The following is a 23,557-nucleotide window of genomic DNA, read 5'->3' on the forward strand; positions in this document are numbered from 1 at the left end:
TATTTTACTTAATTATTCTTTGAGCTCAGTCACCAAGTAAACCCTACACAAAATAGATATCATTTAATTGCTTTCCTATAAATGAACTAAAAATATAATTCTTTAAGATTAAATGGCTGAAAAGCACTTTTTAAAGTGAGCTGACTGTTGTTCTGCATTTTGAAAATGACAGAGCTCTTCCAAGGTGAGCTCCTGCAGCTGCACTGAACTTTCTAGGTCTTTTTCCACATTTACATCCCCGACATTGGATTATCCTGTAATTTTCTTTATAAATATGCGTACTTAACGTCGGTGTTTAAAAAATATTTTAACTGTATTTTGTGGCATAATTACTAAGTCATATTTTCCTGCGTATGTTACAGTTTAAACTATAACACAGTTTAAACAGAGTTTAAATCTTATCATTGTATATGGAGTCTTGTCATGGTGACCTCTCCTTTAGGTTAGTCAATTAATAGATAAATGGAGTGTTGCTAGAAGAAAGGGAACAAGGATTGTCTTCTTGCTCAATGTAAATATTGGGTGCTGAATAGCCTATGATTTATTTGGAGTGAAAAATTGGGCCTTGTTTTTTCAGACACTGTCCCCGGTGACATATAGACCAAACATAAAGGAGATTGCGTAGTCTTAGTTCTAGAAATCTGGTGAGGCAAGGCCTTCTCTCTAGTGCTTTATCAGTTCTTGGACAAGGACTTCAGGGTTATGTTGAGTAACACATTCACTATCTCAGTCTTTTCTCCTCATTAAGGAAAAAAAAATTCTGCCATAACGTGATCCATGATTAGAGTTAATGCAGTCTCTAACATCTCCCAGATGTTTTAACGTCACTCACGTCACTTGCAGAGTTTATAAATGGGATTTGTCTACTGGCTTATTCTTTTTTGGAGCAAACATTATCTTTCTGCTTGACGGAAAAAAATCTAAATCAGAGACTCAGTGAGTTACTTAACATAATTTACAGTATGTTTAGAAACAGTGCTAAAATGCAGAGTAAGTAATCAATGGCACATTCTCATAAAGCATGCATTTGCACTCCGTAACAGAAATGTGATCGTGCCAGAATGACCAGATGTCTCTTCTTAATAGTATCCTGTTTTTTTATACTGTGCCTCAATTCCAACTTTTCACGACCATAAAATATTTTCCTTTTCCAAGACAGGGTTAGAAATAGCATGATCCCACCCTGGAAGAGCATATTTTTGCTGCATTGAGTTAGCAGTTTAATTTTCAAAATTGGTATCTTTGTCATGCTATTTTTAGGAGCACTTTACTATGGTTATCCTTTTCCGTGTTGTTTCAAGTTTCTGCGTTGAGTTTTGAGTTTTGTGTGTGTGTTTATGATGTAACTGGAACACCCTCCTTTTCTTTTTTGTTGTGTGTGCTAGGCACCCTACCTCAGGTGGTCAGAGATTTACATGTAGTAAGCGTGACTCCAACATAAGATCACTGGGGCTTAGAAGCCCCTGAATTCATAGATGAAAATGTAAATGAACAGCAAAATGAAAGTCCAACTTTCAAAGAAGTAATCATTGTATTAGGAGGTGGTAAGGATTTTCTGAGTTAGATTTAAGGAATAAGACAATAGTATCTTGCATTTGAGTAACAATTTAGTATTTTTATCATTATTGGTAGTTGTTTGTTTCTAGCTTTATAATTTATAAAGCAATATCTATGTGTTATCATGTTTAACCTTCATAATTAGTCTTTGAGTAAGGAAAAAATAAGTATTATCCTCCAATATACAGAAGAGAAAACTGAGCAGTGAGTGAGTGAGTGAGTGAGCTGCGAGCACATTTCTTCCCCTTCTTATGCTCGCTCATTGCTTCATGCTGCGCCTCAATCTCCACCCTGTGGACTTCAGTTCTCTTTTCAGAGTGCTCCCCACGTGTATGTACCACAGGAAACACAGCAACTTGGCACTCGCTGTGGGTCCTTTAGGGCACATAGGAAGTGTCATTCCAAGAAGAGATTTTAAAATGCGTGGTTGAAATGAAGCCTTCTGTTGCTTGGCTCTCCAAGATGATAAACACCAGATGCAGACCTTGATGGAACACTGATTATCCAGGCTGATGAGCACGTTACTTTGATTACAAGGACAGTGAACTTAGAGGCAGCGCTTGGGGAGGCCTTGGGAACAGTGGGAGACGTTGCAAATCCATTGCTCCCTCCACCCCAAAGAGTCATATGCCCACTCTGAATAGGATAGCTGACACCACCAGGTGTCACACACTCCTCCCCAAACCTTCACTGCCCACCAGCCAAAAGTCTCCAAAAAGAAGGCATTTGATCTTCATAATCTGAAAACTTGGCCCGACTTCCAGCCATTTCGGTAAAACTAGGGGCCATGTGTGTTTTTACTCTTCCTCGTTATACTCAATGCTTAGTGTGTTTTGGTTGAATGAATGAAGGATATTTCAAACCATAGACTATTCTATCCCAGTCAATACTGTTTTCATTTGCTTAATATTTAGAACTTCCAGTCCAGAATTCACATTCAAGAATTTTCTGTAAGGAGCTATGGATTTTGGGATCGATTCAAGATATCTTATTTTGGTCAAGTATCAAATATGTCTAATTTTAATTACATTTTTTTAACCCAAATAAAATGACTGACTGTAACTGAATTATTTTTAAGGATTCAGTTTGAAAATATAGATAAACATAATACGATAGTATTGAGAAAGAAAATAATGAAAGTTTTTCTGCATGGATGATCCAGACCAAAAGCATGTACAGTTATAGTTACTTAATTTTTTACTTGAATTGTCTTATGTAGGCACAGTTTACAAGTTACAATATAAAATTTAATCTGTGCATACACACATGCACTTCTAGAATTAATATATGTATACATGCACGATACCACATCATTGAAAGATTGTTTGGTTACTGTTTGTAAAAATTTTGCAACATCTATATACATGACTTAGACTTCCAAGTTTCACTTGACTGAAGCCGCCATACTGCCCTAGAGTAGGAAAATGTGGTCTCCAAAAGTAAGAATTGCTGATATTGATTTTTTTAAAGCCAGAATTGATTTTTGTTTTAAGGTATATTATTTTTTAAAAATCCTGTTGGATGTTAGGTGTTTTTTCCCTTAGATCTATGTTGAACATCTGTTAACTATTGGCTATGCATAGTAGATGATTAGAGCTACTTAACTGCATTATTCATGCTTAACATTCTTTTCTTTCTCTATGATAAAAGAAAATTTTAGATGCTTTCAATTATCCATATTTTTCAGCTAACAAAAACTTTAGCTCACTGAGGAAAACGTAAGTTGCTAGCTACAAATACCTTATTTTAAGGGGCAAGCTATGGATGGACTTAGAATTCTGTCATTGGGATTTCAGTCAGAATATAAGCCTGTGCAGACTTCATTCTGTAGTTGTCACCTACTAGCTATTTAAATTTGGGCAGAATCCTTAGCGTTCTGAGCCTCCGTTTACCCATCTCTAAAATAGGGACAATAACACCTTACTCTAAGACCCTTGAGATAATTTATTGAGAAGACATATGAAAGCAGCATGTGCCACATGTGCCACGAAGGTATTATAATTAGGAATTGGATTACAATTAGTAAATTAGTTACATGTAATGAGTAGAAGATATATTGCATAAGAGAGATATTCTTGATGCTATTGTTGAATCATTGTTAGTTTTCCATGTTACTTATGTAAAGCAGTTGACTTCTTTCCTGTCGCCTATATATAAATAATCTTCTAGTCTTTCTATACAAATTGAAGGAGTGCCTCAAGAAGTTGTTAGCGCCAGACAGTCTATATGTAAGAATTATTTGCTTCAGAAACAAGAATTAGATACATTTAAGATAGTGTATTATTAAAATCGGGAAATATCAAGGAATAAATCACCATTCATATATTTATTCATTGGATAAATATTTATACCCTATTGTTTGTCTGGTACCTTTCTTGTATCTAAAGATTCAATGTAAATAAAACTGATGTGTGGTTCCTGCGTTCATGGAACACATAGGCTAGTGAGGAGTGATATAGAAAGTTATTTAATTGCAATTGTGATAAGTGCCTTGAAGGGAAGTATAATAAATTATAGAAACATATGATAACTTGTGGAAATTGCCAAGGAAGGCCTCTCAGAAGAGGTGGTTTGGTGCCTGGAAGACTCATAAGAATTAACCCAGAACAAAGAGAATTCCAGTCCACTGCAAGGACCAACAGCACTAAAGTTTTGTAAATTAGTAAAGGCTTATCAAGGTCACGCACATTTTTTTAAATGTCTGGATTTATTTTATGTTTGTCCTTAATTAGAAGTATAAAATTTTTCTGTTCTTCCCTTAGTTTGAATACGTAAACTGATTTTTTTTGGTTTCTTGGTGAGGAAGATTCATCCTGAGCTAACGTCCATTGCCAGTCTTCCTTTTTTTTACTTGAGGAGGATTAGCTCTGAACTAACATCTGTGCCAATCTTACTCTATTTTGTACGTGGGATGCCTCCACAGCATGGCTGATGAATGGAGCATGTCCTCACCTGGGGTTCCGAACCTGCCAACTGGCCGCTGAAGTGGAGGGCACAGAAGTTTAACCACCCTGCCACGAGGCTGGCCCCACACAAACAGCTTTTGTTAGTTGAGTTATTTCGTAGCTAATCAAGCTTACTATCACAGATTTGATCTTGAGTTATATATTATCAAAAATATTTGGACAGTTATCTTGTTTAAATACCTTCTGGTCAAAGAGATCATGGAAAACTGGGAAAGCGGTACTAAGATTGGCAAAACAGGTTATTCTCAGAAAACTGCTTTGAGAAACAGGGAAACAAGTGAACAGGTTTGTCATGATGATTGACAGTACATAAGCATCCAAGAAAAACATCCTAGGTTTGAATTTTCAAACACCCAGAATATTCCAAAGGGATTTGCCAAACTGTTGTAAAGCTGTGGCCTTAGTACCGCCCACCACACATTGCCTGTTTCTCTGTTAACTTTGGTGCGATCTAATAGATTCAGCTATAGAAACAAAGTATTTGAGGAGATGTACATTTTCATGCTGTTTGGTTCATGTGTCTTGATAATATATATTAAGCCTGAACTCTGTGAGGTAATTAATATGAGTTACTATTAAAATTCAACATAATTTGTGTCTCCTCGTGAGGGAAATGGAAAAGTAGTGCTGGAACTTAATAATGCTGGCAGACCTTTAAATTTCTAAAAGATTTCCATCTGTATCCTGAGACAGTGTAACAGAGAGGGAAGTTTATGAGAGAAAATTGCCCCTGACTCAGTGGAATCCTGATGTATTTGTTTCTCTGACCATTACCTTCTTATCACGTTATGAATGGAGGTACCACTTAGCACACCGGGTCTGTGTGTGCCTGGCATTCTGAACCGTAATCTGACTAATGCCCCCATTGCAAGATGTAAATAGATTACAAGGAAAAATTCAATATTTTCTCCCTTCTCCCACCAGAGCAGCCCGCATTAGTTGTTTCCTGCCATATAATTGCATTACATGCCGGGATGTGATCCACGGTTAATGGCAGTCACAGTCAACTGTCGCTTTGCTTTTAGCCTCGGTCATTCAGTGTGATTAACATATTTAGCACCATGACAAGAAGTAGGTTTGTCAAACCACTTGTGGAGGCATGGTGCAGACCTCTATCAAGAAAATAGTATTTTTTTTTCCAGAGGGACACCTTTGCCAGTGGGTAAAGCACATATACACACAGCTTCTGTAAGGTAAATTAATTAATTTATCAAAGATTTTTATGTCCTTAAAAATATTGACTATATTATTGGGTCAGCACTTCTGAGAAATGATTTTTATTACCTGAAAAATTAATTTTTGTTTTACTTTCTTTCCAGTTAACCTAATTTTTAAAAACAAAAACAAAATTACTATTTAGTAGTAGTAGCAAATACCTGAGCGTGTTTCCATGAACCTGGCGTGAAAAAAAGATGTAAATCTAATTTATCATAGTCATTAACAAAACAAATATTTCATGTAAAGAATCTTTGAACTCTATTGAAATGTAAGTAAATTTTAGGACATCTTATTGTCATGTCATAAGCAGATATCAATTTAAATGTGCTGAAATCAGTCAGTTATTTATATGCAAGTTTCCTTCCTGGGGTGATTGAACGTCCAAGAATTATGAGGATGAAAAGTGTAGTTCTCTCCTTGCCTTATTTTACACTGGAACCCTTTCGGAACCATGCCCTGTTCCCCTTACTGTGTTGTTCTGGGGAAGGGGATGAGACGGTCACTAGCTGTGAATGAGAAATTCTCTGTGCTTGGTTGCAAATCGTCCGTTCAGCTTCTCTGTCAATATCCTGATCTATAAGGATAGGAGGACCTGCCTGACTCCAATCCATTCTTCACGCCTTCAACAGGGTGTTTTTTTGTGCATGTGAAATGCAAAAGTATTGATTTTTTTCATATGTTTTTTACAATTTTCTCATATTTTTCATGTGCGCCTCATCAAATTCAAGCTTGAACCTCTGCTTAAACTCATTAAATGGTCGCTTATCACCAGCTAAATGAATTCACAGTTCTCTGTAGGCAGGGGGCATGCTAGGCCTTGGCATTCTGGTCCTGCCTCCTTTTCCAGCCGTTTTTATTTCCATTTTCCACTTATGCTGTATTGCTGTGCTTTTCAGCCACTAGGTGCCCAGTGCCTGGCCTGCTGCTTCCTCCCCGTCTGACAAATATTCTTCACTCATCCGTCAAGTTTCTTCCAAAACAAGACTATCGTGACAAAGCAATCTTCTTCCCTCACATCTTCTTCCCGGCAATGCCCAGGATGTGTCCCCCACCACCGTAATGCTCAGAAGAAAACTTCCACATTTCGCAGTTGTTGGCACATATTTCGGTTTTTATCAGTTTTCCCATTGCACGGTTCTGAATCCTTATGTCTTTCTTCCACACGTAAGAGGGAACCCTTCAAAGGAAGGGACTGTTTGATCAGCTTTATATTTTGGGCATCTGGCAGCAACAGTGCAGTCTAGAATGTAGATGTGAGAGCAGATCTGGCTAGTGCTGTGCTCCTGGAGCCTGAACAGGAGCACTGCACGCATCTTCTGAAGGGATGAACCCGTGTAAATGCTCAGTGAACAAGCTGCTGGCTAAACAGATGTAGATGGTGCCTGGTGGTTGAACATTTCCCCATCAATTTCTCTATCTTGGGCTTCTTTTTTTCCTATGTTATTTGATTAAGTTGAGCATTTAACATTTATAAGACTAGTTCTGTGTGCCTTGATTTTGCATGTGGAAGAGAAGCGGCTTCCATTTTCCCTGTCTGGGGTACCTAGCGTGCCATGGAAGTGCCGAAGCTATAAAACTCTTTGAAGCTAAGATTAGCAAGGACTGAAAGCAGTCTCTTATTAGAGAAAACACACACGTACAGACACAGTGGCAAGTGTGTGGCTATTGCTGAACTCTGCTTTGTATATTTGGGTTTGGCTTCCACCACGGACCTCTTGGCTCCTGCTAATTTGACGAGGTCAGCAGTGGCACTACCTGCCTTGCAATTATCAAAGGCTTAAGGAGTTTCTCTTGGGTGCATCACAAAATCGTTAACTTCTCTGTCACTGAACGAGCTTCTCAGCTATTCTTTCTGACTTTCTGAATCAATATCCCCAGGGTATCGAGGTTCTTTTATATTCAACAGAAGTTAGGAAGTCTTTCCACCCGTTTCTCAGGACACTGGCTAATGGGGACCTGAAGAAGACTTTAATTGTCTCTGACAACAGCTCAACCACCTTTCTCTTTGTGTATCGATTCTGGACCACCTAATAAAAGAAGGGACAACTTAATTAGGAAAATGCTGAGGCAAATTTTGGACAGGGTTCTAGAATATTCTATGGGATATAGATTTTATTTATTAATATACTTGATACCAAAAGCTACTCTTTGATGTTCAGTATTGGAGATGTCCTAGTTACTCTACTACAACTTGTCTGATAAGGTCTGGGTCTGTGATTTTACTATAGCACACTGTATTTATGGTGAAATTTTTAAAGATAAGAAGATACAAAGGAATATAAAACACTGAAGGAATGTATTGAAACCATTTTTCAAATATATATGCATATGTATATATAGAGAGGAGAGACCCAAGGATAGAGAAAGCCACATTCGATTGCTCTAATTTTGGATTTCCAATGTCTGGCACACAGTAAGCACAGGAAAAATAGTTTTTGAATGAAAGAATAAAAGAAGGAAAGAAAAACAGAATGAGTCGGGTATAACTAGTTATTTTAAGGAGCTATAGCCATCCATTTATTTATAACTGAGATCAGAGTATTGCTTGCCCTCTAGTGGTCTGTTTTAATGAAATAGGGAAATAAAATTTGAACTAGGCTTTTAAAGATGATCATTTACTTGATAATATAAAGTATTTATAAATACTTTATAAATAGGGGCATTTTCGTTTTTAATAAATATATGTCTATTAAAGTTTTCTTTTATCTATGTTAAAACTTTTACAGTGAAACACGTCAGAGAGAATATGGGAAATCAAAAATAGAAGGACTTTTCCCATTACAAAAATGCAGATCTTTATGTGTGACATTGGTGTCTTAAAACTGATGTTATTTTATTTTAGGTGCCCTTCCCATTTGTTGGGCCTTCAATAAAATATAGATAGAGATCACATTGTGGTTCTTGTCTTGTAAGTATCAAGTATTTCACAGGTGAAAAACAAAGTCTGTCTACAGAGTATTGTAATTATAGACATCAAATGCAAACACCCAATTCCGTGGAATATTCTGATTATGGGTACTTAGAAAATTAAAACAATTTAGACACTGGTGTGGCTGATTAATATTTACTTGGTTTTTTTCAGATTATTTCTATTCATGTTTGGTTACTATTATGCAAATAATTATTTGGATAAAAATGGCCTGCTATTCTAACATCAAATATATTAATCTAATGAGAATAAAATTAAATGAACTTTCATAAAATCTTACATTTTGAGGAATGTGTTTTTCTGTCAACTCACTTTATTGTCTAATAATTATCTTTAGTCTACATGATGGCAGTTATTTTTTAATTGAATTAATAGCATGGTACATACATTTTTAGTAAGCAGGAGTAATTGAATTAATTATTTAAAAGACTGAATGTCAATCTTCACGTTTTTATTAAATCTCTTCTTCGTTTCTGCTATTTCAGCATCTCCTTTCTTTGCGTCACTTTATAGTTTATATAGTAGAAATAAAGATGGAATTTTTCTAGCTACAAGGCAGGGCCTAGAAATGAGGAGTTAAAGCCTGCAGTGTCTGCAAAAGAGCATGTAATTATAGACTAAGAGTCTATAAGAAATCAATCCATGGATAAGGAAATTAAAACTTTTAATCAGCATTGGATTATATTTCTTTGACTGCTGTCAGATACAACATAATAATTGCACTGAAAAATGTGGGTACATATTTTTATGGTAACTAAAAAAAGCTTTTTAAAGTCTTCCTCTGGATTTTCAACATTTCTAATTGATGTAATGACACAAGTCAAGGATAAACTTAATTAGATGTTATTAAATATTTTTATTGTTATTCCAGTGGTATCATATGTTGAACTTTTTACTTGATAGAAAATTGTTTTTCACATTCTCGGTTCTCTAGGATTTATTTGAACTCACTTTTGAAATTTAGAATTACAGTAAGAAATAGTGAATATAGCAGCTTAAAAATTAAAAGATTTTCAGTTCTTTTCTACACTCTGGAATATTCATGTCCAGACTGCTAATAGTTTCTAGAAGGAAAAAACAATCTTTCATGTTCAAATAAATTTGGGACACTGTTTTAAAAAAGTTCTTTAAGACTTCTCGGAGCCTATTAAACATTAATATGCATTGTTAATCTCCAAGGTGGCTTATAACGTACAGTTCTGTCTAAGTTTATTTGAGGAACCCTTTTTCTAGAAAGTTTGGGCCACAATAAATGCTGATCTGGTCCACCCTCTTTGGAACAATGAGACTTGACTAGGGCACTGAAGAATGAGCAGCATGCATGGTAAAGGTGGAGTGAAAAGGAAACACATTAAGCGAATTGAGGAACATCGTGAGTCACAGCAAGAGTGGAAGCATTATTTCAAGATACGTTTTATTAGTTCCCCCTGACTGGACCAGAGCATTCATATTGGCAGATACTATTCATTGAATCTGGGTCATTAACATGAGGCCGACTGTGCAGAGCCTAATTACCAGGTTAAGGGGTTTGGGCTTTATCACATAATGCAACAGGAAGCTGATAAAAGGTTTTAATGAGGGAGATGATAATGGTAATAATAACAGTGGCCACCATTTATTGAGCTCTTGTCTTAGGAAGTTTTCTAAGTGTTTTACTCGTATTAACCCATTTATTTCTCTCAACAAACCTATGTTATAGATAGGAAATAAGGCAGCAAAATGCCTGGTAACTTTTACAAGACTAGTAACCTAGTGAAAGTTGGATCTGGCGTGCGTGTGTTCCCAACCTTGCCCTTAAACCCTGTTCTCCGGTATAAAGACAGTGTGGTATAGGGAGATTAATCTGAAATCATAGGAAGGATGGATCCAAGTGAAAGTAGACTGGAAGAAAAAATTGGATGGTCAGGAGGTTCTTGCAGTAAACCAAGTATGAGATCCTGAAGTCTTTAACTAATGTGATGGTAGTGGTAATGGAAAGGAAGGCGTAATGCTTAGAGATTCTAAGAAGGAAACATTAATGCTAAACATTTTTACTTAATGGATTGCTTCACATTGATCCATGGAAGTGAAGGAGTTCCCTGTATCAGTTGTAGCTGATTGTGGCATTTTGAACAAGACGATGGGAAAGACTGTGGTACCACTGACAAAACAGAGGAACTCATACCGAAGAAACAATCATAGGGGAAATTGATGTCTGAATTTTAAAGATCTTTAGTTGGAAATGATGTCAGCACACTAGAATTATGTGACTGCGCATGGAGAGAGAGAAATGGCTATACATAGAGAACTGAAGTCATCAGCACCAACGTGACAGTTGAGATCAGGGGAAGGCGCGAGATTTTTTAAGGCGAAGGATGAGATAAGAAGAGCTGAGACGGAGAAAGAGTCTTAGGATCTGCTCAGTGTTACAAGTCTGCGGAGGAAGAAAAATCAGAGAAGGTAACTAAGAATTTTCAGAAAAAAGGAAAATGTAAAGTTTCAGAGGCTACATAGAAGAAGATATTTAAAGCAATGACACCCAACATTGTTAAAGGGGGAAAAAATGGAGAGAATTAGGATAATGGAGGAAGGGTTGACACATTTCATTGAGTAGGTCTGTTGGGCTGTCATGAGAAAGAACTCAGTCATTGCAGAGTTACCAGCTGTCATTCATCTATCCTAATTATCTAATAACATATCATTAGCTCATTTTCTTTAGTCAGTTTAAATAGATAATCACTTTCCTTTGTATCTGTCAATTAATTTGCTCAGTATGATATTATATTAGGGAAGAAATGAAAATGCTTGGTCTCCAATCTTTTTTAGTGTGTTTGGTAGTCTCAAATTCAAAAGAGTGAAAACTTTTGAAAACTAAAAAATGCAACACATTTATTAAGTCCTCAAATATTTATTGAGTTCCCACCCTGTACCTCAAAGTAAATTAAAATGCTTTTCAGGTGGTTTAGAGCGCAATTTCTAATGATCTAGTGTATATGTGTCTTTTGTGTATAAATGTATATACATATGCCTTTTATTACTCATGTCAGTCATATTATACTTTGCTTGTATTATATTTATTAATGTACTTGCGCTCACAATCAAAGAGTGAAGGTGTTAGAAGAGAATAATCATGGAAGAAAATCAGATATATCTTGGATATTGTCATTGTCATATACATAAGCAAGCATTTTTTTCTATTTCATTCTTCTTCGTTTTTTTTTTTTTCTTTTGAGGAAGATTAGCCCTGAGCTAACTACTACCAATCCTCCTCTTTTTGCTGACTGGCCCTAAGCTAACATCCATGCCTGTCTTCTTCTACTTTATACGTGGGATGCCTACCACAGCATGGCTTTTGCCAAGCGGTGCCATGTCTGCACCAAGCATCCGAACCGGTGAACCCTGGGCCACCGAGAAGCGGAACATGTGAACTTAACCGCTGCGCCACAAGGCTGGCCCCATGTTTCATTCTTCTTATTAATACAGTACAGCTATTGAAAAATACCCAGTTTGGTGACATGGTTTCTGATTAACTTTTCCCGGATTTACCATCTGTTTAGGCCAACTATATAGGTCATTTTGCTAGGTCTTCTTTCCCTCTCTAGCAATTAGCCCTTACTCAACATGCTGGGTTTTTTAAAAAAATGTAAAATAGCATATAGTCTGTTATTACATCAAACACCCTTCAAAATAGCAACTTTAAAATGTGTGAGTGACAGGATAAATTACTTCTGAGTATTATGCTTAACATCACTGTCACCTAGGGGCAAAAACCATCATGCAATGTTGGTGGTTTGATGACATATTTTGACTGGAATGTGCTGTACTATTGGGCATCAGTCAAATGTAGTAATTTATGATAATTGCTCATCTTAGGCAGATACAAACAACATCCTAAATACAAATACTCTCATGGCACCATTGCTCTGAACTTAGTGCCCCAGAGTTGAAGATCCTGCAACCACCTGGTGAGTTTACTTCCAAATTATTTTTGATTATTTTCATATAACAATCTTATTTACTTTGTCTGCATTTCCTGGAAAGGTCATAAAAATAGATTAGCCATTTGTTAAGATTAAGATGAACTTATAATGAAAATAAAATTTTGATGAATGAAGTAAATAAATGAAACATGTTTTTCATCCTTTTCTTTTTGCCAAGTGTTAGGAAAGAGGGTACAAGTCGGCACTTGGAGTTCTGGCAGCACTCCCGAGCAAAACGCACTTTAGAGTCACTCTTCACCTTGAAATGAGTGCAGTCTTGTGTTCTTTCAATCTACTCTTGGACTTCCTCAGAGACAGAGATAAAATCAAAGTTGTGACCTTAGTGCCTCCTCTTTCCAGAAGACACAGTTTCTCACTTCTTGCAGAAACTATGGTATTGCCTTTTCAGCATCTCTTGTATTTCAAACTGAGGGGTGGCAGTTTCGCTCTTAGATAGAAGGCTGTGTAGACACATATGTTCCCCAGTAGCATAGCAAGTGATAAATTCATTTGGAGATCATTAAAACTTCTAGAACAAAAATGCAATATGCTCCTATAACCTAAATCTGACATGTGTTGAGGAAGAACTTTTCATAATAATGATCAAACCAATTTGCTTTACTCGCTTAAAATAGTATGTCACCCAATGACAGAACAAAAAAAGTGTTTATAAGGCATACTGCATAATTAGGAAGTAAATTCCTAAGATATATGGCTAATATGGCAGGGTTTGAATAGCACCATTTCTAAGCTGAATCCTGGTCTTTGATGAGAGCGGGCTATAACAATGCAGGCTTTGAGAGCCTTGCAAAATCTCAATTAAGTTGCTGAAATGTTTCCACAGTTTATTTTTCTAGGATCTTTTCCATGACTGCTCGCTCATAAAGACCTGGCTGTGGAAGGAAATTGGGCAGGAACTCTTGAATTGGCCTCTTGTTTGCCTAGTTCTTTTGACCTGTACCAGGGTGGTAGCACTGTAAGGGCCTTAAGTTGTTCTTTTGCTACTGTTCTTAATCGATAAATTGTTCTCTGTTAATGAAGAATTAAAATCAAATTCTGATAATGGACCAATTGAAGCAGGAAGCAAAGTTCTGAAATTGAGGTAAATATTTGTTGATTTTTCTCTTTGATTCTCTGCCGTGTCTGGCATTGTCATTTTTATTTTTTAAGACAATATCAGGAATATTTGGATTTAAATAAGCTAAGCCTCTGAGTTTTAGACTGGTTGAATTTGGACAATTCAAAAAATATAGAAATTCTTTATTGAAAGTAATCGTAAAAAAATTAAAATTGCATAGTTTCATAAGAAAAGATTATAAAAATTATACAACAGACCACCTCCAAATTTAAACTAGAATGTATGACATCATAAGACATTAGTCAGTGATTCATATAAGTGAGGGCATTGCACACATGTGTGCATATATAATATCTCTGCAAAAAACATTTTTTAAAGAGCTGTTAATTTGATTTTGGCACAAGGTTAATTTTTCACTCCTTATTCCAATGTGTCAGCATATTATTTGAAACCGCAGCTCAATTTTGTTACTGTGCTCGTAGACTTGAAATAATGTGTATTTTTCTCCCATTTAAAAAATTTTCTACACACCTTTAAATAATAGACAAAATCAGTAATGAAATACTCCTTAAAGTATTCAGTACCGTGGCCATGATTATAATTCATGCTGGTTCTTTCAAGAGTAGTGTTAAGAAGTTAGTTCACAAAGATTGATTCGTATAACAAATGTATATGTTCTTTTTATATCTATTTGTCACAGACTTGGAGTCAAGAGGAAATGACAGGTGCTCCAAATGGACAACTGGGGATTTGTAAACAGGAGGTTAAGGAAATGTTGAAAGTTTTCAGTTTATTTTGTGCTATATTTAGAACTGAGCGGTGGGTAAATTTGCTCAGAGGAGAATGCTGTTTGCAATAACAAAGGGGAAGAAATCCTAGTGCACAAAGGCAGAGGAAAATGGAGAACCTTTTCCAGGAGCTGAGAACTAGGAAGAGCCATCTGATATTACCATCCATTGAATGTTCATTATTTCATAGAAATGTCAGTGGGGCTTCCAGAACAGAAGTCTTGCTTTACTGTATAATGTGAATGGAGCTAAGACAAAAGCATACATTGTAAAAACTGTTGAAAATAAGTTTTCAGGATTCTTAATGATATTAAATGGTGGTGATTGATTAATGACATTAATTTGAAGGCCCTCTTAGGTTGATATGAAGTGATAATTAGGGACTGAAGTGAAAGAGAAGAAAATGCCTTAGGTCTCTGAACCTAAAGTCGCTTTGTTACATTGAGGATCCTAGTGAAAAGTTTCCACTGAGCGTGAGCAAAATGAAACGAGAGAGGATAGAAGCAGTGTTAAATGTCTGACAACAGTAAAGAATTTAGAGGAGGACAGAGGGAGGCCATGCTATTTTATGCTTTTTTAGAGAGTTGGTTCGATGGTTTGCATATTCTGCAACTAAAAAGAGCAGAAATAAAATTAAAAGTACCGTGGTCGGCCCGGTGGCGCAACAGTTAAGTTCACACGTTATGCTTTGGCAGCCCGGGGTTTGCCGGTTCGGATCCCGGGTACATGGCATCGCTTGGCACGCCATGCTGTGGTAGGCATTCCACATATAAAGCAGAGGAAGATGGGCATGGATGTTAGCTCAGGGCCAGTCTTCCTCAGGAAAAAGAAGAAGATTGGCAGCCGTTAGCTCAGGACTAATCTTCCTCAAAATAAAATAAAATAAAGTAAAAGTACCTAAATCATATGGCTACTATTCTATTATTTTAATGCCTCTTAATAAATTCACTGGAGTTTTATTTCATTTGGCTTCCCTTCTTCAATAACTTTCAGAAGGTTTGTGTCCTGATGGCAGCCAAACAATATTAGAAAAATGAAACTGAATTTATTGCATTAGAAGATGAATTATGTCAAATGACTCTAATAAACAATAAATTACAATAAGAATCAAAATGAATGTCAACCTATTAACGTTAAGAAAGAGAAAAGTTAGATATATTGTCCAATAATTACAAATTTGAAGATAATGGAAGATATGAATTAAACATTTTTCCTCAATAAGAAGTAAAGATATGGAATACATTTTGGGAATGTTAATAAAAGTCAAAAGAATTTTTTAATGAAGAAAGAGGGAATGTAAAGCTAGTCAGAATCCAGGATAACATCATTTGAAAAATCTGGGGTAGGAGATGTGTCGGGGTCTTAGCAGACTAGAAATTTTAAAGATTCCGGTAATATCATTAGTGTATTCATCACTGTAGTATTCACAATAACCTGGACTAAAATCTATGGTTTGCCCTAAAAGGAATTTATGGGGGACGATTTTATTAAGCATTTCATACAATGAAAATGTATACTTCCATTGTTAATAATAGTGAAAATGGTGACCCACACATACTGAGTGCCAACCGCAGCTTGTCCAGCCTCAGCTAAACATTAGGCATTGTCATGTAACTGTTCTGTAATTATGTCACGGAACTCTTTGTAGTTATGGATAAGTCAAAAGAATGTTTACTTGAGAATTAATTTTGTTAACATTTCTAACAAAGTTTCTAATCCAAAGTTTTTACCCGGTGATCAGGGCTGAATCAAATCCAATGTAATAAAACAACTAACCAAAGTGTGAGAAGTAATATGTTCGTCGGTGATCGTATGTAATCAAAGATCAAGTGTAAAGGCTCATTAACTTGTGTCAAAACTACTGAGGAAGTATTATGAATACATTGCCATGCTAAGAATTTGAAATTATAAGTATTCTTCAAACTGATGAACCACATTTCTTGAATTTAAAAAGAAGGCCACTTCTTAGAAGCCTGACTTGTCAACATAAGAGTAGGATTCCTGGGGCCAGCCCTGTAGTGCAGCGGTTAAGTGTGCAAGTTCCACTTCGGCAGCCCAGGATTCGCCGGTTTGGATCCTGGGTGTGGACATGGCACCGCTTGTCAAGCCATGCTGTGGCGGGCATCCCACATATAAAGTAGAGGAAGATGGGCACGGATGTTAGCTCAGGGCCAGTCTTCCTCAGCAAAAAAGAGGAGGATTGGTGGCAGATGTTAGCTCAGGGCTAATCTTCCTCAAAAAAACAAAAAAGAGTAGGATTCCTTTGTAATATTTATTTGACATTTCTATAAATTGAAAGAAAATAAATCTCCTCTCTCTTTTTACAGTAACAGTTATCTGTGGCTGCATCACCACAGGCTTCTAATCAAGAAATAAACTTTTCCAACATAAGAGGAAAGAAGCCTTGGTAAATATACAGATATTTCAAAAACTGTTTTACATGGAAGAGGTCATTCATCACTCTAAGAATATTTTCAAAGGTGGTATCAGATGTGAAATTCAAAACTGCCTCAAAGCTAAATCCTGAGAAAGAAACTGTAATGAACAAAAGAATCCTTGGTCCTATGCATGCTCCTAGGATTCTAATCTGCCTTTTTAATATTTCTACAAGTAATAGTTTATTTTTAAAGCCATTCGCAGTTATTTTATTTCAACTATAAGTGTATTAACAAGAGTCAAAGAATTTATTAATTTAACAACATGGGTTGAGATGTCTACACTCTTTAGCATGCAGTAATACTAATATTTGAAAGACTGGAAATGACCTTTTAGCTATGAAAGGATTCGTTAAGCTAATTAGTAACAAAAAATACACTGTAAAGGGAGATGATTAGCCTTCTTAGAAAGCAGACCCCTTTCAACTTTTCTTAATCAAATAATAAAATTATATATAAACACTATGTTTATAGAATGATTGATCCTAGTTGCTGACAATAAAAGCCCTAAATAATGGTCTGGTTCTCAAAGTTCTGAGCCAATGAAAAAGGCCTGCAGCTAGTCCTTGTTTTAAAGAGCACCGTCCCAAACAACAGAGGACTAGCTGCAGATGTCTCTTTAAAAAGTAAAATCTAATTGTACTGTCATCTCTTTCAGTATTTCAAGCACAAAGCACTCTCTCAGAACTAAAATAAGTACATTAATTTTTACCTCTGTTTCCAGGCAGAATTAGAATCACATCTCTTTTAATGCCTGTGAATACGGTGTTTCAACTCTAACTTGAAGTTCCTAAATTCTATAGACATTTGTTAACACATAGGAAATAGTATTATTCTAGGAGTTTATTTGCTAATGGTCATGTAGTACTATTTACAATAGCTGTTAATGTTAGGAAGCTGAGACATTTATTTTTCGATGTTATAGCACAGGGCTTGCCCAAGAGAAAGAGTATACCATACTTATAGATAAACCCAATCAAGGTGATATCAATGGGACTGAATTTTCCCTCCTTAAATAAGCAGAAAATGAAAATTGTTCTCTAGTATTTCAAAGAAGAAAGTGCTAAAAACTATTAGCTAAAAGAGCTTTCTGCCTGACTGCATTAATTTCCTATTCATTTCATTAAAGGGAAAGTTTTGATAGGGCTTATAAATTACAGCATGTTCCTAGCAGACTAATAGCTTGAGGAGAAACATGTAATGGCTCTCCTTAATCAAAATAAGAGCAAGTTGTTGTTTATCCAGCTGAGGAACCTTGGATCAAGGGTACTTATTTTATTATTTCTATGCCAAATCAAAAGTAACCCGTAGAAACATGATCCGTGAAATAAGTATAGAAAGTTTAGGGAAAGACATTAATGTGGTTATGATAGCTGTAGTTGCTTAGGGACTCATCTGTTTATTAACTGACTGACTTATTTAGGACTTCTTACCGGCCAGTTATTGTGCTGTAAGTACCAGAGCTTCCATGGTGAGCAAAACACTTTCGGTCCCCATCCTCATGGGGTTTATTGTCTGGGAGGAACTCTTAACTCCTCTGAAACTGGAGAGCCTCTCACTGGTATTCTTTGTGGCATGACAAGTGCTAAGAATGAAACCAAAATGGACATTACATTTATTTTCTATTTGAAAGGAAATACTGCAGCCCTTGTGTGAATTGGGTGTTTAAAGGACGGCTGCTCCAAAACCAAAAGAAACCCCCAAATTTTTATCATTTCTATTGAGTCTGTGTGTCGGCTGGCTGTATGGCCTACCTACAGAGTGCTTCAGCTCCTGATGAGTCAGGTGCGAAAGGCAGTGAGTGTTCGAAGGATGGAGGGATGCAGCCGCATGTACCCTCTGTTTTCTGAAATCCAGGTCTGCGCTTAATGGCCTAGGATGTAGCTGGTTAACCTGTCTGAAACACGGCCCTGTCCTGTCTTGTTCATCACGGTCTACAGCTGTCCTTTCACTCCTGTGTTTTCCTCCCCAGTGCCTCCACCTCCCGTATGTGCTCACACATCCCATCATCTTCATCTTCCAAATGGACATCAGTGTAAACTCACCTTCACGGCTTTGGCAGATGTCTGTTACCGAAGGGAGGGAGCTTACGGTGTGTGTTTAGTCTCTTTACAAGACTTAAAGGAGCTTAGGTTTCCTGTGATTGACTGCTCAGGTCCACCCTTTATCTCCCCACAGCTTCACTTCTCTGGGCCAGATCAATGTCAGTAGTTAAGTGAATCAGTTATTTGAAAGCTGTCTGTTGACCTTTCCTTCAGGGTTGATTGCATAAAATGTACGTGGGAGTGAGGTTTCTAGGGAAGAGAAGGGTCCTGCCACCTGCCCTCGCCACCACTCCCAGAGATCACTAGGGTTTCCCACAGAGGCATCGGCTACTGTGCAGAAGCAGGACCTGAGGATGCCCTCCAGTAACCATCATGAAGCCGAAAGCCACAGCCAGCCTTACTCCAAAGCCACTGGGAGCTCTTCTAAAGAGAGGACAGTGGTTGAGTGGTTTGTTGGCCTTCAAAATATCCTGAAGGGGACAGTGACCAGGTCCTCAGTTGCCTATGGGTATCAAGCTGACTTTTCAACTTCTACCTATTGTATCCAGAATTTTCCTCCCAGCTTGAGCTCTGAGAATCACTGGAGTTGGTATTTATTCAAGTTGGAAATAACATAATGAATGAAATCTGACCTAGAATAAGAAATACATTTTTAAAACTGTATGCCTGAAAATATTTTCCTCATCTGAGTACATTTCACCTTGTCTTTGATAAACTTTCTTTTTCCTTTGTTGCCATGAGGGAAAGAGGTTTCATTAGCAAAACACTCTACCAACAGAGAATGCTTTAAACTTGCATTTTGTTTTCTTTTCTTTTGAGGAAGATTAGCCCTGAGCTAACATCTGCCGCTAATCCTCCTCTTTTTGCTGAGGAAGCCTGGCCCTGAGCTAACATCTGTGCCCATCTTCCTCTACTTTATATGTTGGACGCCTGCCACAGCATGGCTTGACAAGCAGTGCATTGGTCTGCACCTGGGATCCAAACCGGCGAACCCTGGGGCATCAAAGCAGAATGTGTGAACTTAACCACTGTGCCACGGGGCCGGCCCCTAAAGTTGCATTTTTTAAATTCTCTAAGCATAGGGAAGTGCACTTTTATTTGAATAAGACAATAGATTTACTGCAGCAAAAGTGTCAGGAGGTAAAGTAGCATCTCTCTGTGCCTTGCCCACCTTAGAGTCTCCATGAGATGTTACATGTCATTTTATATAAATCGACTCCAAAATAAAATATTTAAAGGCAAATCTGAACTCAGTCATAATGATGCACAACCCCCAGAAAATTACATTTCCCAGTTTGAAAATACTTTGGAAGGAATAAAATAATATGACAGAAGGGATTGCCGGCTGCTTTGTTTTTTTTTCCAAACATGTAAAGACTGGCTCAAAGTATGAGCTACAGTCAATCAGTGAAGAAAAACATAAAACAAATCTTAGCTAATACTATCGCTTGAATTATCAAGCGATAGTATTAGCTAACATTGCTGCATGTAATTAAATGTTTAGACCACTTTGATAAATAGTAGTGCATTTGATAATTTTAGAGAAGATAGAATGTTTCTTATGTAATGCTTGTCAACTAGTCAGGGGGCAGTGTTTAACAAGTACAACTACTCTTGCCTTTCTTTGCTTATGACTCCTGAATGATCTTTCCTTCTGCCAAAATAACTATTATAAAATAGTTCTGATTTGAGCTTAGAAAATAAATTCAGTGATCGTTATAAATGGTGGGCAAAGTTCTAACTGGACTTGAATAAAACAATCCAAAAGGAATAATTATTCAAGATATTATGATCTAATTCTACAACATTCAGGGAATAATAAGCAGTAGCTGTCATTTCTTAGTTCTCTTCTGAGTTTCAGCATCTGTGATAGGTGCTTCATTAATTAATAGTCTCTGATATTTGAAAAGCCTGAAAGGTATATGTTATCTTTCCCATTTTACAGACAAGAAAACAGACAAGTGAAATGGTGGTGGAGCAATTATCTAAATCTAAACTCAGGTCTATGAGATTTGAAAGATTGTGGTCTTTGCATTATGCCGTGATTATAATAAACTTTCTCACTGAATGGAATATTATGTAGCTATTTAACAGTTTATTATAAAATTATGTGGGATTATATGAAAATGTTTATGAGGGAGTAAATAAAATTGTAAGTCACGATAAAATGCATATATTTAAAAAGACTGGGAAAAAGCATCTTAAGATAAAAATAGTTTTTGTGTTGTTTTCTTCTTTGCCATACTTTCTAAACTTTCCCTAATACCATTATGTTTATATTGCTCATAAATACCTATCTTTAAATAATAAATGAATCAAATTATTGAGTGATAAGTGAGCATGTAGAGAATATTATTTGTGTCACCTGTGTGCCTTGAGTTTACACTTATTATAGTAAGTTTTACAATTTGTTTACACCCCTAGGAAACCATTTCCACATGAGTACGCCCTCTAGGATCCAGCAGAGTCATTGGCCCATAGTGTTCACTAAATATCCTCAGGTGAATGATTGTTGAATAGGCAAGTTCTTTTTTAAAGCTCATTAATAATATAGAATTTGTGGAATAACAACAGAATTAATGAATATAATCTCTTATAAATACCTTACATGACATATACCAACATGGATTTATATTTTACAATAAGCTTAAGTGTATATTTCTTGTTATACTTGTCCTCAATGTTATTGTCATTTAGTGCCCAACATTTATGTCACGTGATCAAATTAGGGTTCTCCTGGGTATGAATAATGTCTTTATTTTAAACTTAGGATGGGGTAAAAGTGATTCTTTTGTTAGTAGCATACTTTAAAATATTTTAGGTTACAGCTTACAAATGGACTGAAGATGGGTATTTCATAATTTCCTAATTAAAATAAGAATTACCTGCAATTATTTCTTGTTCTCTATTCTTCAGATACTTTACACACCATAATATTTAGGTATGGTACAGTTTGAAATTTAGATAATACTTTTAATTTGTTATCAGATATTAATATACCTCTTCTTGGCCAATCTGAGTTATTCCCTAGTTTGGCTGGGGGCAGAAAAAAAGAAAAAACCATTAGGCACTTTTGGTTAAATCCTAATTTCTGAGGCTCACTAAATGTCTTCTTTGAAAATCAGGAAAGGGCTAAAATATGTACGTAAAGTGTGCATACATTGTCAACAGAGGATGCCACTCTGCTAAACTGATAGGTAAGGATTTATGCAAAATAATTTATGTATAGAATGGCCAGTACTGTTTTTCTCCAGAATAGTATAATCTCCCAGTCCTCAGATTTTTAGTTTTTTAGCTGTAGTAGTTTTCCATTAAAAAGCTATATTTAATTAGCGTTTATTGAATTACTCCTATGTGCAATATGAATGGGATAATGTATGTAAAACACTTTGAAAAGTACAAAGTCCTATAAAAATGAAAAGTGTTGCTATTAATATTAATATTGTGTCCCTGAACAATTTCTAATTTCTCCATATGAATAGACTGTTGCCTGGATTCTGGATCCTGGGTCATGTATTTGAAATTTGGTAAAACTTTAGATTAAAGCTTCTCTTCCTTTTTGATCCTTTATGTTGTTGTTGGTACTGTGATTGACAAAGAGAGACTTCCACTAAATTCATAATTTAAAAATGAAGATGACTGAATTGGCCACTAAAAGAATATGAACTTTACCGTCAAAAGTCTGGATTTTAAATCCTAGATGTGCCATTTAATAGCTGTTTAAACTTGGGCCGCCATTTAATATGCTGGAGCTTCAACTCCTTGTCCATACGATATGAATTACAACCCACGTCCTAATTTACTCACTGAGATTGTTGTGAAGGTCCAGAGGGAGAGAGCACATGTAATGCTAATCTGATCTTTATGATAAGTACATATCAATTATGTTTTTATTATAACTATGTGGATCTCAACTCCGTATAACGTCCACCCTTTTCCTCAGAGGTTCTATCAGTGCCAAAAAGCTATCAGTACTTAATTTGATCTTGAAATTTATGAACTTTTCCCTTCTGGTGTCACAGACAATGGCTTTGTCAATTTGGGGGCAGCCTTTCTAGGCCAACAGAAATTGACCTCTATACTGGTTCAATTTGTCTATCTTAAAACTGGCAAAAGTTATAGATGATAACAGGAGTATCTGATTGTTAAAAACATTGCTAACACAGGAGTGTGGGAAATATGTTATGATCTTCCTTTCAGTTAGGCTGAGAAAATAAGGTATTATGTGGAAAGAGACAAATAGAGATCAATTATGTTCCCTCTGAAATAAGGAAAATGAAAATCAATATGGGACATTGGGGGAAAATAGAAAAACTCTTTCCAACTTAATGACTGGCTGATTTCCATTAAAAATAATTAGAAGTGCCTGTATAAATGACACGCACAAGTGTACATAAATGAATCACTTTCACTACATTTGGAGAAATATCCTGTATAAATTCAATTTCAAATAGCTTTCTATATGGTGACTATATGTCTTAATATAAAATGTTCTAATTTATAATGAAATCCACTTTTCCTCAGTTAATTTTCAATCAAATTTTAAGAAAAGTAATAGTGAGTTACTTCTGGGTGCTAATGT

At 36.2% G+C, this 23,557-nt stretch overlaps 1 protein-coding gene across 4 annotated transcripts in view; it reads left to right on the forward strand.

Annotated features, from left to right (window-relative positions):
- The window catches only part of UNC5C (unc-5 netrin receptor C), a 357,910-nt gene that overhangs the window by 30,570 nt on the left and 303,783 nt on the right, over positions 1–23,557 (forward strand). The gene's annotated exons all lie outside the window — the stretch shown is intronic.

This window comes from Equus caballus, chromosome 3 (genome assembly GCF_041296265.1).
Source record: "Equus caballus isolate H_3958 breed thoroughbred chromosome 3, TB-T2T, whole genome shotgun sequence".
NCBI lineage: Eukaryota > Metazoa > Chordata > Mammalia > Perissodactyla > Equidae > Equus > Equus caballus.